Below are 19,046 nucleotides of genomic sequence, written 5' to 3'. Positions count from 1 at the left end.
TATATATATATATATATATATATATATATATATATATATATATATATATATATATATATATATATATATGTATATAAATATATATGTATATATATATATATATATATATATATATATATATATATATATATATATATATATATATCTATTGTATATATTATTTTATAATTTTATAGTCAAAATAACTTTTTTTAGTTTTAATTACAAAAGAACTTTATTATTTTTTGACATTTCATCAAAGATGAAGAAGAATATAGAAGTCTGGGCATTTACGGGGCTGACGACCATCACTTTATACACGTGTAACATTCACCAATTCTACCCCAATTGACAACCACACTACTCAAATTCTTGGAAGTTCTAATAATCTTCGAATAATCTTCGCCTGATTTTTCCGATTCCTGACCTGATCACTTTCAAGTACGTATGTGAAATACCTGTTCATGCCAAGTTCCATCTGTCTTCTTCTGCTTCTACAACTAATCACATTCTCCTCATAAACTTATTTTACCGTTCTTTCTTCGCTCATTTGATTCTCATGCCCAAACCATCTCAACACACTTTTCAAAACTTTTATTGGTAATATTTGCCTCAGCTTTGCATTTTTTCTTACCACCATTTGAACACCTCTCGTACGTTGCATTGACGCACTTTCTTAGGGATCGTATTTTGAATGTTTTTAAAATAACATGTGCAAATACAAATTTTTGAATCAATGAATAAGTCAGATCTATGTATAAGTTTGAATAGTGTAAAAAACATTTTTCACTTTCACGTCTCATAAAAACTGTATTTTTCAGTGGTGTGTTTTATTTATTAATAATTTATTTATCTTTACCCTAAACCTTAAATAACTCTAAAGCTTATATTTAATACAATGAAAAAAATTGGTTCAAAAATTTTTTTGTTGATATTTTACATTTTAAAATTATATATATCGGACAAAAGCATTCTCTTTTGTTGGTTTCATGCACCACCCACTTACCGCTTCCCTAGTACAAAATCACTAGTACAAAAGTGTGGGTAAGACTCGAATTAAGTCAAGTTAGTTTATTCATCCTTGTAAAACTAAAGCTTACTAAAACTAGTAAAGCACGATGTTCTCGCTTCATAACAGCTTTGGACGAGCCATTTTGTAAACATTCTACTTTGTGTGCGAGCAAAACACCAAAGTTTCTATGCTTGAATAAGGGACTCATACAAATTACTAGTACACAACTTGTAGAAGCAAGTACAAGTACAGGTATCAAACCTTGGGTGCCGCAGCCATTCTATTATCCTGCTTGACTTAAGTACCTATTATTCCTCCTCCATTTTTTCGTTCGTATGCCAGTCATTTTTTCGAAAAAATGAGGTATCTACATTTGAGTTTTCTTTTTTAAAAATTTCATTAAATTTTCTTTGTTATATTTGTATTCTGTAATTTTTGAATTTTCGATGTATCTTATCTATATTCGAGAGAGATCTAATAGTACGATAATTACCAGTATCTGAATATTTCAGAGTCAAAATGAGATATTTCAGACAAATGTTCAGAGTAACGATGTTTGATAGATGTTCGAATGATGATATAAGGCAAGAATATAAGGCTGAGATGTAAAGAGATGTATTATAAGGTAGTAAATCGATTGATTGAAGAACAGTACGAAAAAAATGAGGCTTATGTAGTTGGAAATAAAAACCGAGGGAGAATGAAGAAAACTTAGTATTGATGGAGTATTTCAAATACTTGAATGTGGTTACATCAGGAGTCGGAATAATTGGCAAGTATATATTAGGACATGCATGAATGTGTTAAAAGGCAACAAAGGAATGTGTCATGAAAGTGTGTTGAGTAGATTTGGACACGTGAATAAATGATAGAAAATCAAATTTATGAGACGAATATGGTTGGCAAAAGAAGCAAAGGAAGACCAAGGAAAACTTTTATTAATTTTTACAATGTACGTGAATAATTATTTCATCTCCTTAAAAAGCTTTTAAAAAGTTAAATATTACATTTTGTAAGCGGTGGTTTGCGGAGCTAGCAAGGAGACCAAGAGTTGATTTTCTTAAGTTCCCCCTAACTCATTTTCATATTATTAATAATTTATCATACCGTGCCGCGCAGCGAGCGAGCTCTGGGAAATTTCTCGCCGCCATTTTGTTTGCCCGCGAATGACCATAAATTAGCCCTTATTACCGGCCGGGAGCGGGCATCTGCGATACCAATAAAAGTGTGTCGTGCGCGGTGTTACAAATTCAATTTGGGTAAAATTTAATTCATCGCCGCACTGAGAATCGTCTGGTACGTGTTAAGGTTATATTTATACATTTGGGGTGTGGACAAATCCTTTTTCTCATTTGTTTATTTCACTTTTACTTAGTAAATACCACTATTTTGTAAATGCCGTTATTTTTAAAAATCTAAAGTGACACGTGTTTCGATTCATTACACATCATTTTTAAACACCATGTGTGAAGCTTAGTCTCAATTAGAGATTTGAAATAATATTTAAAAAAAAATAAAAAATAAACAACGACTTCTCCCTCTTTAACCTTCAACGTCCCAAAGACACAACTCTAAAATCTAGACTTTGCTTCACAAACAGTTTTTGAAAAAGATACATAATGAATAATGAAGTGAATAAGTTTCCATTAAAAACATTAACCGTATGATTGTTCGTTATAAACTATTAGATAAAATCTCCAATTTTGTGCACTAGCGTGAATAAGATAACTCACAGTGCGTCGCGTCGGTTAAAATGGCCAGAAGGCACATTTACAATGATTCTTTATTGGCCACCGTAAGGGTGTTAACTGGTCAAGAGTAATTTACAGCCATTTATCGGTTCAACCCTTATTTTAGTACAGCAAGCATGGATGTAACACTTCTTTTCAGTTAAAATTCCAAATTAAAACACATAAATCAAGCCGAAACGTTTAATTCGACACGATATAGGAAATACTTTTTAAAATCCCGGCGATTTAAATCATATTGGCTACTGTATTCTCGGAAAAATTTGAGTGGGTTTTTAACCAGTTATTGCCTTTACGTTTGATTTATTTAATTTTTTATTCCCCGAAACAAATTAATATTTTTGATACAAACGTTTGAAACTGGGAATGGCAATATTAATTTTAGTGCTCTCATATTTGCTCAAGTTATTAAAAACACGGATTAATTTTGATATTCTCTCATTCAATTTCATATGCACTGGATTTACTGCATAACGTATAAATATTCGTGTGTGCATAAATGATAAAATTGATGACAATTTTTCTCAATGGATATATTATATTTTAATGGACAAAATATAAATGTGAATGTATTTGTAGATAGCCTTATTTAATTATTGTAGCTTGAATAAGTCCGTATCTCCTGTTTTTGTATTTAAAATCTTCTTTTCGTTTTATCTAAAATAAAATAAAAATATGGATGTTCATTCTTTCGTAATCTTAAATCTCGTAAAGCAATACACTACAATATGAAATTCCGCCAAAAAATATTAGTGCAAAACTTAAATTTTATTTCATTGAAATGAGAATATATACAAAAGTATGGGTATTTAAAAGGCTAGCCTCTCGTTGGCTATTTTAAGTGACAGTTTCAAAATAAAATTCACCACGATTGACCAACATGTTACTCAAATTATGATTTTATATTTACCGAATTTCGTCTTTTTTATGTAAATATTTATGGGAAATTTCACAACTATTTTTGCTGAAAACCATGTCAGGAGAATCTTGTGGTGTTAGGATCGGGAGTACAGAGAATTTCAGAATATGTATAAGGGTAACTAGTCTATTTACTGACCACTAAAGGAATATCGCTTGGTACGATTTTCTTGCTTCAGACATTTTGCAAATATTACCCCTTACTGGTCCAATGTCGAATCTCATTCGACATCGACTTTTTGCTTTTAGGTCCCAAGTCGGATGTTATTTGAATTTTTTTTTCATCATTAGTATTATTTATTTAAATTCCATGCTTACATTTTTGTCACTCGTATGTATTACAACAGTATGTGGAGCAGAGGGCAAAATATTTTTTAGCATTGGAATGTAACTGTCTACCTAGATTTTTTTTTTAATTTTGGGAGACCGGAAAAGGTTACTATGTTTTTCTCCATATAGTTTCACTGTTAGCAATCTCAAACAAAAAAATAGTTAAAAAATTTGTTATTTATTTAAAAAAAACAGTTTTTTGCTTTATATAATAAGAATATCAATTACTAAAAATTGTTTTATTTTTTTTTGAAAATAGATTATTGGTCCTTCTTAATTAAACGGAATAAAATAAATGCAAAATAAAATTTACTGGAATCCATTTTAATTTTTTTTACAACAATATGCTAACGTTCACTAACATTTAAAAAAAAATAAAAAAAGGAAAAATGGCCAACCACAAAATATGCTTTACATATTGAAAATATTAAGAATTTATATTTTCCATCATGTTTAATATTTCATATGAATTTAAATTTCAGTATTTTTGTAATATAAATGACGTTTTATTTATTCAACCTGATGATTTTTAAACAAAATAGGAAATTAGTAAAAATCGCTAAAAATTCTAAAATTTCGAGGCAAAAGTTTTGAAACAACCACCTCAAAGTAAAATCAATGATAAATTAATTTTAAGCACAGAAAAAAGCTTTGATAATCAATAAATATTTATAACTGCACAACATAGATTAACAATATTTAGAAGACAGATTTTGGTAACTGGGAGGCCAGTATCAGAAAGTTTACCCTACTTCTAGAACCCATCAGCTGGACAGAGGAAGTTCAGATTGCTTCAGGCGATCTCTAATTTCACTAGTTAGCACTTTGAGCTAAAGTATGGACTGGGAAATGGGGGAATATTGTCTTAAAATTGAATATACCATACTTCATCAAAAACTTTCAAATGTGTACTTTTCAGACACTATTATATAAAGATTTTGAAATATAATAACATTTATTTTAAGAAATAAATTTACATATACAATATGTAAATGTACATTTATAAGTTTCGATGTACATAAATAAGTCAATACCAAATAAATTAAAAACTTGTAAAAGGGATTGATATATAAATTTATTCATTTTAATTTCACTTGACAAATACCACTATTTCTTAAAATCTATTGTGACTAGCGTTACGATGCATCAGGGTTGAAAAATAAAAATATATGTTCATACAATGAATTGAACAAACCTAAGTATTGCTTATTTTTAATACACTTTTTTTGCCTACCACTGCGGGGTAGGCAGAGAGAATAGAACGCCACTCCACTCTGTCTCTGCAAACAATAATTTATCTCCACATACACACCCCCCGATTATTCCCACTCTTGACCTGACCGCTTACAAGTATTTGACAAACTCGATAATGCCAAGCTTTCCTCGGTCTTACTGTGCTCCTATTTCCAACTCCATTCATTCCATAAATTTGTTTAGCCGTTCTTTCCTCACTTATTCGTTCCACACGTCCAAACTATCTCAACGCACTTGTATTTATTTTATTGATAATGCTTATCTCAACCTTGCATTAGTTCTTTATTTCACCATTCAAATATCGATCATACGTTTAGCAGCACATTTTGATTGCATTCAGTCTATTCTTAATATTTTTCATGAAATTAAAGCATCAGATGGTAAAAAAATTAAGGTTGTATTATGGGATTGAAGTCATAAAAATTTATATCATGCCATGAAGCCACTAAGGGGTAGTAAAAGCCATAGGTATTTGGGAGAAACGCGCAAAGCTCTCTACAGACAAGTATAGGGTGAACCACGAGTATGTGTAGAATCAAAGAATACCGCAGTTCACTTGTATGACATTGCTCAGCCTGGTTTAATTTTTTACAATGTGCGCAAATTACAATTTGTTATAAGGCAAATAGTTAACATAATTTTTTAAATTATTTTATGATTATTTTTAAATATTTCGTGGCGTTTTCGTCTCCAAATTTGTCGAAATTAGAATATCACCTTTCGTCACCATCTAAACAATTTACTAATCTATTTTTTTACAATCCTAATGATTTTTATGGATATAACGATCAACTACTACAACGATTAACTTAGTCCAAATCAGTCATCAAAATTTCAGTTACAAAATCGTTGTTGCAGTGTTATTAGAGTGAAAAAAAACATATATTTATTTGAAAATCGAACCCGAAACCTCCAGAACGGTAACCGAGTGGTGGCAAAAAAATAATTCCATAGTAAATTATAAAAAATTAATGCTTGAAGGAAAACACTGTTGGAGGGATGATATATTGATTACTATCAATATTTAATTTCTTATCTGTTCGTCTTTAGCATATACGTACGTATATATTATGTATCTAAGTACTTCTGTACCAAATAGATTCCTACATACATTCTGGACACTAAACGAATTCTCGAGTCCAAAGGAATTCCGAGTAAATTTAATAGGAGAACATCATATTATATTAGGAATGTCTTCTGATGGGGAGTAAATACATTATTATTATATAAAAGAATTCCACTGTTCTCTTGTCTATGCTTTGGTAAGAACGATTCCAAATATAATATATAAATTCCAAGAAACTGAAGACCAAAAACGAAATAACTTCGTATTTTTCTTCAAGTCTTCTTATATTTGATTTCTTACATTACATAGTTTTATTTTATATTTTGTATTATATCTTAATACTTGAAACACGAAATAATTAAGGAAAATATTAAAAGCAGTTTGTCATCGATGTCTTTAAATGTTGTTGAATTATATTCTCTCAGAAAAAAACAGCATAATAATCGATTAATATGTAATTTTTCTCAATATTGATATTATTTATTATATCAGACACTGGTTTATTCACCCTACGTATTAGATTTCAATAGTTAAATACTTTACCTATTTCTCTATGACTGATGACGCTACAATCACCCATATTTACAAACGTATCGAAAATCGTATCAGCATGTTCATGGTTTTAAGACCATTGCATATAGTATATGTAGGTCTCAAGAATAATTGTAATATGTATGTCCAATAATGGTAAGAATGGTGAACGTTACACAAGTGTATAAAGTGATTGATTAAGCCAGCCAAATGGTATGCTCAGACTTCCATCTTCTTTCATATAAAGAGAAACTTAGATACTATACGTATATCAAGTCAAGTCATCTATAAAATTAAATTTTTCTATTTGTACATATTATCTATGTTTTATCATATACGTAATTCTACATTTCAATTAAAAATAATATCAAAATAATAATTTAAACATACAATTTATTTAAAATTGTATTTAATAAAGTTTTTTTGTTTTTCAGATTAACGTGAATGAATCGCATATAAGTGTGGCCTGTTGCGTAGTGAAATAGGTAAGTATTTGGTGATATTTTTATGGTTAACAATAAACCTTGTTTTATTTTTTCGATAAACATGTAACATATTTTTCAAAGTGTCATATTATGTTCAATGTTATCAATACTACTGTTGGTTATAGTTATTGGTGATTTATGGATCATTAAAACCTATTTCAGAACTGAACTTGTTCTTTTTGAAATTATTACATGTTCATATTTTTCATAACTATTACTTTTTAACATACCATAACCAACCACCACACCGTTTCCTTACAAGGGTAGACAGAGAATACAATGCCACACCAATCTGTTTGCGAATAATCTTAGCCTTTTACACATTCATGCATATTCTAATGCCTACTTTTGACCTAACCACATTCAACTATTTGATATACTTGATCATGCCATGTAATTCTCGGTCTTCCTCTGCTCTTATTTTCTACTACGTTGGCCAAAAATTAATTAATTGTTCATTCCTCACTCATTTCTTCCACGTGTCCAAACATCTAAACATATTTCTCATTTTTTTTCGAGCTTTACACAGCTTTGCATTACTTCTGGATTTCCTACATTTTTTCTTAAAATCGAAATAACGAAAGAATGAGTTATTATATAATTTGTAATTAATTTCATTCATAGATTCGGCAGTCACTTTGTGGTATAATTTATCCATTTTTTATTTAACTTTCACTTAGTAAATACCACTATTACTTGAATTTAAAAAAAATCGATGCATTCCGCATTAATTTCAAACACCGTATACGGCGTTTGAAAATAATACGGAATGCATCGAAACACGTGTCATAATATATTTTAACAAATTGTGGTATTTAACAAGTAAAACTTAAATTAAAAAAAGATGGTTTTTAATTACTCGTGAAAGCTTTAAGCTGCCGATTTTATTTAGCTGCCGTTTTATGTGAGTTCGATGGATTGCACCAAGTGATAATGGAAAAAGCTGATGCGAATGTTTGACAAGTGAAATGCTGCATTGCAAGCAATGCAATTGAAACGGCTTACCAGGCATTTCCTCATTTCCGCCCAGGGCTCGCAGCCTGTTAAATCAGCCATTATATGCATTCCAAATAGAGCTTCCCCAGTCTGCGAAGCTTACACAGACAATGGGATCCCTAATACTTTGTGTAATTTCAAAATTCAATTTAAAAGGCAACTTATAAATCAAAGAATCAAACGGGAAATAATATTATGAGTATGTATATCTTTGAGTATATCTTTGTTTAGTAATTATTGGTTTGTCTCTACTTAAGAGTTATTTATATCAACGGTTTTCATCTCCATTTGTCATCAAAAATGAGCTATTCACGCTTTGAATAAACAGCACAGTGACGAAATATATCTTTTTAAAATTTACCAACCACATTTTAACCACTTTTTTTTAATTATAAGTACACTTTAACCTACCGCTTTTGACATGAACCTTGTCATCATCAGGGATTATTAAATTCTAAAAGATTAAAAACATTAGAATACTCCTTTACCAATAACTTCCACAAACTCCGTAAAAATCTTAAATATTATTTTTACTGTGCATTACTTAGCAACTCCAAATAACAAATAACTGCGAAATGGAATCACCTAATAACAGTATGAATACACTTGGTCACTTGAACTTATCTTTAAAAATGGTCACTTGAACTTATCTTTAAAATGGTCGTATAAAATGCTTAAAAAATCATATGCTTCCCCCTAGAATTCCGCCTTGTGGTTATAAACATATTTAGAATATTTTGTAAGAATAACGCCGATAATAACAGATTCTCATAAAAAATGTAACGTTTTCGCAAAATAAGTTTTTGTTAGTATACAACCTACGAATATCATTATCACACAAATGTAATATATAAAATCTTTCGTACTTTCAATATGTGTAGGCCTTGAATATAAAAATACGTACACTTGTACATAGGTACTCAAAGAATGTACGAATGAACGTATATTTAACGGATGGCAACAGACAGAAAACTTTGTAAACAAAATATTTTATCGATAAAAGCTTTCTTGTGTTGTAACTCCAATGTTTTTGCTTTATTAAGATCCTTGTCAGATTGACATTTCCCGAGCTTTCAAATTCTTTTACTATGCGAGAAGTCAAATAATATCTCAAGTGTCGTCTTTTCAATTTATATTTCTCATATTTCAATATCGATTTCAGCGAAGGACCATGGCGATGGTACTTCTTTAAGGGAGCTTTCGTTTCAAAGCGGGCAGCTTTTGTTCAAGCCTTTGAAGTCTGCGCTGATTAACGCGTGACTGACGAAACAAGCTCAGAGAGTAAGGGTTGGCTTTTGACTTTTACTTTTGTCGGGGCGTGAAAATGTTTTGAGTTTATTTGTTTTGAATTTTTTGAGATTTTCAATTTTCGACACTGAAATCTTTTTATTTCATCATAAATATTGTTAATGAACCGAAGTAAAATAAAGTTGTTTTTCATTTTTTTGTAAAATTCTTAAAAGTTTTGACGGAATTCGAATTTTTAATAGGATTAACAAAGCTTTGGTGTGTTTTCAATGTTAAAAAGGAAGAATTAACTTTAAAACTTTTGTTCAATCAAGATGTCAGGCGCAAAGAAAAGAGTGTCTCATTTATAAAACTTTTACAACATTCTTTTTAAAATGAGTACAAATCACAAATGGAGAGTGGGTGTAGATTTATAGTTTTTCTAAAAATCATTTAAAAATGTACTTGAAAATCACTGAAGCGTTTTTTAAATGTTTTGGCTACTAGGCGTGAGTGAAGTGTGTTGAAATATTATTTAATCAATAAACCTTAATTTTCCCTCGCTTATTGATGAAGTCCCAAATGACAATAAGATAATACAAAAGTATTTTTTTGGGAAAGTAAGCAATCTATTATCTCACAATATGTTCTTAACTCTCTTGTTTCATCTCTTATATTTCCCTTGGGTCCTTCTTTACAAATCAGCCCATCAATTACATGGGATTCCTCATTTACGAAATATCTACTTTCATGATATTAAGCAATTTGAATCGCTTAATGAAAGAATTTCATTAGATCTACAGAAAGAGCAAAAGAAGATCTCTTTGTATGAGAAAATACGATAAAAGAGAAAAAAAGCTTTATTGAATTAAATATTAATAATACGTTTAAAAAATATCTAATATCAAAGGGACTCCTAAAACAGATTTTTATTTAACATTAATGAATTACCAAAACTGAGATTAAGTTATAAAAAATAAACAATTTTCTTCGTTACAACATCAAAAAATAAATAGAACTCTTAGAAAAATTTTGTAAAACATATTAAATTTTTTAAAAAATCTTCAAAATTTTATTACAAGGTCTCTTAAAATTTTCAAAACTACATATTTGAATTTTTTTAAACTTATCAATTACGAATCATTATCATTAATACTAAATTTTATCATTTTTACTTAAAATCTATTGTGACACTTCGGCTGTCCAAACTTCAAACACAGTAAGGGACATTTTTGTAGTACGTTTTTTTTTGCATTTTTGGACTAAGTAGAATCTTCTTCTCCGTCTTAATCCTCATTGCTGAGGGCTGTGACCCTTGCAGAAGCAATGACTCTTCTCCAGTTATCCCTTGACTGCGCTGCACGTAGCGCTCCAACCACGGAGGTGCCTGCTGCTGCCTTAATTTGATCGTTCCATCGTGTGGGGGATCTTCCTCTCCCTCTCTTTCCCTCCAGGCTACCGATCACAACTAGTCGTTCCAGGCTATCCTCGTTGGCCAGAGTCAAGCCATCCAGGCGTAGTTCCTGGCGAATGGACTCATTGGTGCGTCTAGCAATTAGAGCTTAGCTAGTAGAATCTACTTAGTCCAAAAATGCAAAAAAACGTACTACAAAAAAAGTCCTTTACTGTGTTTTGAGTTTGGAGAGCCAACTTGCTTCGATATATTCAGAATAATGATACGGAGTGCATCAAAATACGCGTCATGATGATAAATTTTTTTTTCTTCATAAATTTAAGTGAAAATTAAGCTTGTTTTTAGAGTTCTATGAATTTTCTAGTAAGTAGAGTGATTAGATTTAAAAAGATATCATTGTGACTGTTATAAAAAGAAGTTTTGCAGCTTAAACGAAGGAAAGAAAGCATGATCTTTCTGAAAAATCTTTTATTTTTTTCCTTTTGATGTCTGGAAAAATTCTCTGAAATATTAATTTCCCGCCGACACTCGTTTCTCGCCTCCGACGCCGGATGATTGGTTGTGGTGCTCGGTTATTAGCTGGCTGTAGCACCTACTACTGTCTATTATTTTCCCTCAAACAACCCTTAATACCTCTTTTACACAACATTTCTCCTCTTTTCACCCGCGCCAACGACACGAATACAGCTTTGAAATGATAATAGTAAATGTTTTGATCTTTTGAAAATTGTAAAGAATGTACGTATGATAACAAAACTATATTTTGTATTTTGAAATCATCATAAACATAGTGGTAAAGTAATATAAAATTTAAATTATTAGGGAGAGAATTATTCGCATCACAATGCTCTTGACGGATTGCAGTTGCATTTTCAGCTCCAACTAAGATATAAATGTCCTACTACTACTACTACTACCATTACGCCGTTTCTCCGCAGGGGTAGGCAGAAAAGATGGAACGCCACACTTTTCTGTCCTAACATACACTCCTCGCCTCCTTGATATTCATAAATCTAGTCATACGTAAGATATAAATGTAATTGTTACAATTTAACATACCGGTTTCGACAAGAACTTTGTCATCATCAGGGTTTATTTTAATTAAAAAACAATAAAACACCCTCACCAAAAACTTCCACACTCCATAAAAATCCTAAATGCATTACATGTAGATTTTTGGAGAGAGTTTTTAAATGTTTTTTAATTAAACTAAGTTATTTAATTTAAAAAAGGATATAGTGACATCTTTCTAAAATTGGGACAGCATGGATATATAATAATTAATAGTTTTCCTCGGTCGTCATCTTCTCTTATTTTCAACTATATTCTCTTCATATATATTTTTTAACAATGGACCATTTAGAACATATAACCGTTACACTACGGAGGCAAATAATTGTATTATTTACTTTGAGGAAAGCGGTAATGAATAACAAAGAAGCCAAATAAATTATCATTTCCGCTTGAAGGATTTTCGATTTGCCATTCTTTTGTTCTCGATTAAAACTTACGTAAAGTGAAGGGACTTTCTGCCATTTGGGTTTTTCCGAAAATTTACATAAAAAAACGTGACAATAATTTATCAGCGGAGGATTCGAGACCACGAGTAATGTAATTAGTGAAAAAAAAATACGGCAAACCCAATTAAAAATTCGCTCGTTTGCATTGAACGAGGGTGGCGGTATTCCCGTAAACAGTGCAAAATATTCGCGTCTGAACGGGATAACGATGAGATTTATAGCGTTAATTAAAATACAAATTAGTTACCTGCGAAATCGTAAATGGATTAGAAAAAAATATATCATTTGGGTCCTTGCGCTTAAAAAAACTGAACAAAAGGAAAATAATGGGAAAATGTATGTATAAATATCAAATAGGTGCTCAGAATTTTGAGACAATATTTTAAATTCGCAATTTTCATATTTTTTATATTTTTCAACCAGTATTACTAATATTATTAATATTTATATTAAAATATTACAGAGTATAACAAATTATGAGTATTACAATATTACAGAGTATTACAATATATGAGTATTACAATATTACAGTATTACAATATTATTATGACATAACAACGCTAAAAATAGTAATTTATATTTTTATTAATTTCCATAATTATTATATCTCATAATTGGATATTATTTTTTAACATCTCATCAAAGATGAAGAAGAATATGGAAGTCTGGGCATTTACGGTCATAGGCTGGTTTCAGTGATCACTTTACACACGTGTAACATTCACCAATTCTACCCATTATTGACAACCACACTACTCAAATTCTTGAAAGTTCTATATATGGTATATGAACCAATTTTGAAACATTGTTCTTGAATCACTAGATCTTCACTAGAGACATTTATTGGTGAAGTGAAAAGAAGCTTTTTTTGAGCAGAGACTCTTTTATTAGAATGTGAGGTCTGAATCCTGGATTATAATCACACACATGAGAAACGCCAGAAAATATCATTTTCATTTTTATCATTTTAACTTATAATTTGACCGGGTAATTTATTAATATGTTGTCATAATTGGAAATAATCCATATTTGTGAACAAGTATTTGCACACACTTAATATGTTGCAAACTTTATTCTAATTAATTGACCATGTTTTTCATAAAGTGAATGTCAAATCGATAAATAATATACGAGTATGTTATAAAAAATAAAGATAAAGGAGTTGTATATCATTCAATTATATAAATCACATTATACGAGTATTTAAACAGGTTCAGGAATTATTTAGTCTTATATAAACCTTATTGGACTAGTTGAAATCCCTTCCAATATTTTGTCAGATACACAACATGTGAATGTAGATACACAGGTATATAACAACAATGGTTATTTCCTCAGAAGATGTTTTTTACGACTGATATTATTTTCTGTAGGACAGAAATATAGGTGAACCTTTTTTTATTACATTTGAAATGTAATCACGCGAATACAAAGCAAATATGATAGAAATTCGATGAAATCTGAGCACAATCGGAATTGTCTTTGAAAAAATGACATATCATCAAAAAATTACAGCTATTTAAAAAAAAAAATAAAATTATTATATTATTATGGATATTTTGAAATATTTGATCTTTCGATCCCATTCTTGCAGAATTGTTGTTAGCTTATTGTATTTATCGCAATAAGACCTACCAAAAATACAATCTAACATCACTTATTTAATGTTATATACCGAGGAAATCTTAGAAGTCCAAAAAAAATTCGAATTCAAAGCAAATGAGAAAAATGAGTTGCATATATAATATTATATTGTAAATATATTCTTCTTCTTCTAACCCAATGGTGCAGAGGCCACTGCGTCATATTGACGTAGTGTTATCTTGATCGTCACTTACATGAAGCTAAGGTGATCATGAGTAGGAGCCTGGGTGAGGACCTCTCCAACATCGGATCCGTGATAGTTCATAAGGAACTGTCACGAGAGGTGGTAACATTCATAATAAGAAAAGTGAAGGACATTGGTAACATAAACCAAACGAGGACACAAAATGCCGAACCCTCTTCTAGTGGAACGGAAGGTCTGCTGATAACAGTCAACAGTCCGCTTTCTCCTGCGGAGTTTGACATGGTTCCTTCCAGCAATGAGCAAATGCTGAGAAATTCCTGATTGGCCCACACTAGATTATTTCTCTTGTTTCCAACACAGATTCAAATAAAAACATATTGAATTAGCTTGAAGAAACAAAAATCCACAAAATAATATATAAACCTTATAAAACCTTCTGAAATAAACAAGGTTAATAATAAATGCAATTGCCATCTAAAAAAAGTCCAGGGTAATATTAAATAAATATTTAGAGTTTAAAATCACAAATATTTCTTTTAACCACCCTCCCAAGGAATCGAACCCGGGATATCCAGTACGGTAGCCGATCGTGCTGACCATTACACTACGGTGGCAGACGAAATATATAAACGGTATATGATAGGTCTGGATTATTTTATACAGATAAAAATCCGAATGCATCAAATAATGAAATCATTCTCAAAGTTTGTGCTCAGTGGGTATGTTACTAAGATATATTTTATTTATACTGCAGCATCTCCAAATTTAAGATAACTTTTGAAAACAAGTTCTAAAAGTACCCCCTTACAGTCAGAGGTTCTCTTGGCGGGGTCAACCAGTACTTACTTATAACTAAAAAAGTTCTCGACACTTGAAAATTTGTCAAGAGTTTTGGCGGCAGCTGTTTAACCCTTATCCAAACCTTAGAGTAACTCAAGAACTGTCGGAGCGTCTTGTTCACTCTCTTTTTCTTCATTTGCAAACTCGAAATTTTAATGGATTGATCCACGCTAACTTGACTGCTTGCCAGGAAAGTTTTTGGCAATGGGATATTTAATACCACGTTTTGGCGGTGGATTGTAATGTTGGTGGTATCTTAGAAGGATTACTGGGAGGTAGATTGTTTTTATTATTTCAAAACAAAAGTTTCAAAATTTACATTTTTTTTTTTTACAATTAGGGTTTCTGCTAAATGAAAGCTTACTCAACTCAACCATAGATGCTGCGGAAAAATCTCATGTAACTTTTACCAAAAAGTATATAACATAATAGAAGAGTATATAACATAAACACAGTATAATGTGGTGAAAAGTAATATTTTGAATCTTGAAAAATATTTTTTTAAACTTTATTTAAAAAAAAAAACTAAAAGACACAGATAAATGAATATATCGATTGGGACAATTATAAAAATAAACAATAAATAAAATGGAAAATTTTACAACTTTGATGATTAAAGCGAAAGAAAAAACGGAAAATGTATAATAATATTACACAGTATATACAATGCTCAATACGTTCGTAAGGTGATTGATAAAACTTATTTCATTTGGGTCTTTTTTTTGGTGTTTCCAAAACGCCAAATTAATAGTTTGAATAGTACCACGCCATAGTATTATCTACTCAATTTTTGGTATTCATGTTTACCACATATGTCCTTTGATTTATACATGAGTTCATGGCAGCATCTATGGTTAAGCCTAATCAACTCGACCATGTGAAAAACGTGAGAATTATAGGACATGTATACATGATTTCCAAAAATTTATGTAGCATAATCAATGGTGAATTTTACACTATATAAAGTGATTATTTAAACCTGACCATTACACTTCAGAGGCGGACATAATGTCTGCCTCTGTAGTGTAATGGTCAGCACGCTCGGCTACCGTTCTGGAGGTCCCGGGTTCGATTCCCAGGGGGGGTCAATTAAATATAAGTGATTTTTCACTGAAATATTTATTCAATATTACCCTGGACTGGTACCTAAAGCGGAGGGCTGATCACCTTTCCTTCATGTGTAAACGATCAAGATAACACTGTGTTTATATGAAGCAGTGCCCTATGCACCATTTGGGTGCGGATAAGGGTTTTATTATTATTATTTAAACCTACCTTAATGTAAATTACTAAATCCAATAAATACTCAGACAGCTATATTCTTCGTCATCTATTTTGAGAAGTCAATATTTTTTTTACTTTAGTAAGTTTTTTTTACTTTTCTAGATTTGCGAATAATGATGTTCACACACCCTAAATATCGTGAAGTAAATATGGTTGTTTACAATAGGCAAAATTGGAAATATTCATTGAGTAGAGTTATTACTTAAACCAGTTAATGATAGGCCACTGATGAATGGGCATCCATATTAACTTTTTTTAATAACCTTTTCGTCTCTATTACGATATCTGTAAGTTTTAAGTTGGTTAATTTAATTATACAATTATATTTTCCATTTAATTTTTTTTTATGGGTACCTACATTATTTGCAATCTTTTAATTACAAAAAAGTACATTCTTATCAACAGTGTTAATCCGTAGATTAAGCGTTAAATAAAATTCTTGAATAAATTTTAGTTCTCATCTTGAATTTAATTCGAGAAACGGATAAAAATCTCATTTAAAAAGTAATCTGATCTTTTTTGTAGCGAAATCTGTGAATAAGCTCAAATAATTCTCACCTATTTAAAACGAATCAGAAACTTTTATTTCTTAGACTTGCCTTAAACCCAAACAATCAAATCGTGGGACGAATTTCATCAAAAGGTTTAAAACAGTAGTGAAGTGTGAAATTGTAGGGAGGATAAATTGAATGGGATTTTTTGTATGGTGCCTCGGGGTTTAAACGATGTTTGGGAAGTGCAGACGGGATTTTCGCCTCGTTTCTTATCATGAATGGGTCGACCCACTTATTGGGACCCGAGCCAATTGTCGTTAGCTTAGGAATGTCGGTCTTGGTCCAAGAATTTGTTGTTTTCTTAGGCGTTGAAAATTAATGCGCCGAATATTTGCAAATTATTTCTAACATACTTGTTGAACTACGCTGCAAGTGTGTTATAGAAGGAAAAATAATACAAAAAGAGTGATGATTAGATTACTAATGATAAAATTCCATAAGCGTGTTACCACTATAAAAGCCATTATCAAAAATATGACATGCGTTCTTCATAAAAAATATAAATTGAGAATAACGCTTTAAAAAGTAGTTTTTTGTATTAATTTTTAAATGATTAAATAAACAGTTGTTTTATTGTATAATGTTGTAAAAACGATTTCAAAATACTGTTTAGCGATGCCTGTTTACATATATTTTCATTACATTACAATAAATATATTTTTTATGTATAAGTTTTTATGTAGATACAATATATCATGATATAAACAAAATTCAAACAAAATGTATGGAAATCGAATGTATGTTTGATCGTATTTTTTTAGAAATAGTGGGTCAATAGACATTTCATATAAACGCAAATACTCCACTGAAAGCAATTTTCTTTGTTGTGAAATAAATCATATTGAATTGAAATTCAAAACATGTAAAACGGTAAAATGCTAAACCAGCCTCGTGTCAAATAAGGGTATGTCAAGGTGAGTCCATCGATTACTTCGTGTGACTGCAAAATATTGTGTTTCGTTTTGAACGGGATAAAAAGGATTTTTGTAAACAGTCTTCAAATCGGAGTTAAGTCCTTGAATGAATAATACATTGAAGCTTGATTACATTTCAATGGAAGCTATTATCCTTTCCAATCCTAAGGCTATCGCACTCTTAATCTGGTCCCACGGGTAAAGTTCGGTTGAACGAAAGCTCCAATCAACCGCGTATTACTAGCTTTCTACAATTTAGATAAAAGCTCCCGTTCTTGTGGTTTCGTATATCGCAGTAAAGGCCAAATTCCAATTGATTAAAATAAATGTAACATTTTTTTTATTACTTATCAGACATTGAAGTTTTCATCTGAAAAACGATCAAGTTGAAGCACCATTAATATTTAAAAATACGTACATTAAAAGCTTTCGACATTAAACAAGAATTTAAATAGCTTGGAATTTTAAAATTTTGTTTTTTTTTTATACGAAAAAAAATATAATGACGTATGTAATCGAAAGTAGAGCGGACTAAGAAGCATATCAGGCAAGGGTCTTCGAGATAGAATAAGAAACGCCAGGATCAGGGAAATATGCGAGATCGAAGATGTCGTTAGGTGGGGAAGGCAACGAAGGAGACAGTGGTATGCGCATGTGAAGAGAATGGAACCATCCAGACTCCCCCACATCACACTGTACAGCTAACCCCATGGTAGACGACTCCCGGACAGACCACCAAAAAGATGGGTCGATAGCTGGGAATCGACATCGCAGGAGGCTAATCCCTCTTGAAAACAGGCCACAGGGCCTACACCAAGATGAGGAATAAGAAAAAAAATACTGGTTACAGTAAAAAAACTGCATTAAAATTGATAATCAGGTTTCTAGGCGTTTCCCAGGATGTAAAATAATCCTGGTTGCGTAAACATTAAAGGAACTCTGCTAAATCCAATCATAGATGGCTCTTGTGAACTCAATCATTTTAACGTCATGAGATTGATCATATATGTATGAATCTCAAAATTTGAGTTGCATGGTTGTCAATCATGGGTAAAATGGTAAATGTTACACGTTCGTAAAGTGATCACTTGACCAGCCTATGATAGGTCATATCCGCTGCAAAAACTCAGACTTCCATAAACTTCTTCATCATTGTTGAGGTGTCAAAAATGTCAAGATTTTATT

General features: G+C 30.9%; 1 protein-coding gene across 10 annotated transcripts in view; it reads left to right on the top strand.

Moving 5' to 3' along the window:
- LOC148309942 (spondin-1) overlaps positions 1-19,046 on the top strand; it is a 190,098-nt gene that overhangs the window by 33,806 nt on the left and 137,246 nt on the right. For all 10 annotated transcript variants that reach the window (XM_088259220.1, XM_088259214.1, XM_088259217.1 and 7 more), the window contains exon 2: positions 7,273-7,323. The gene's annotated coding sequence lies outside the window, so the exon portion shown is untranslated. The remainder of the gene's footprint in view (positions 1-7,272; positions 7,324-19,046) is intronic.

The sequence above is a fragment of the Brachycentrus maculatus genome, unplaced genomic scaffold, assembly GCF_059751285.1.
Source record: "Brachycentrus maculatus isolate JH-2025_06_01 unplaced genomic scaffold, ASM5975128v1 h1tg000115l, whole genome shotgun sequence".
NCBI classification, from domain to species: Eukaryota; Metazoa; Arthropoda; class Insecta; order Trichoptera; family Brachycentridae; genus Brachycentrus; species Brachycentrus maculatus.
The sequence above is the reverse complement of the archived record's forward strand: the minus strand, read 5'-3'. Positions and strand labels throughout refer to the sequence as shown.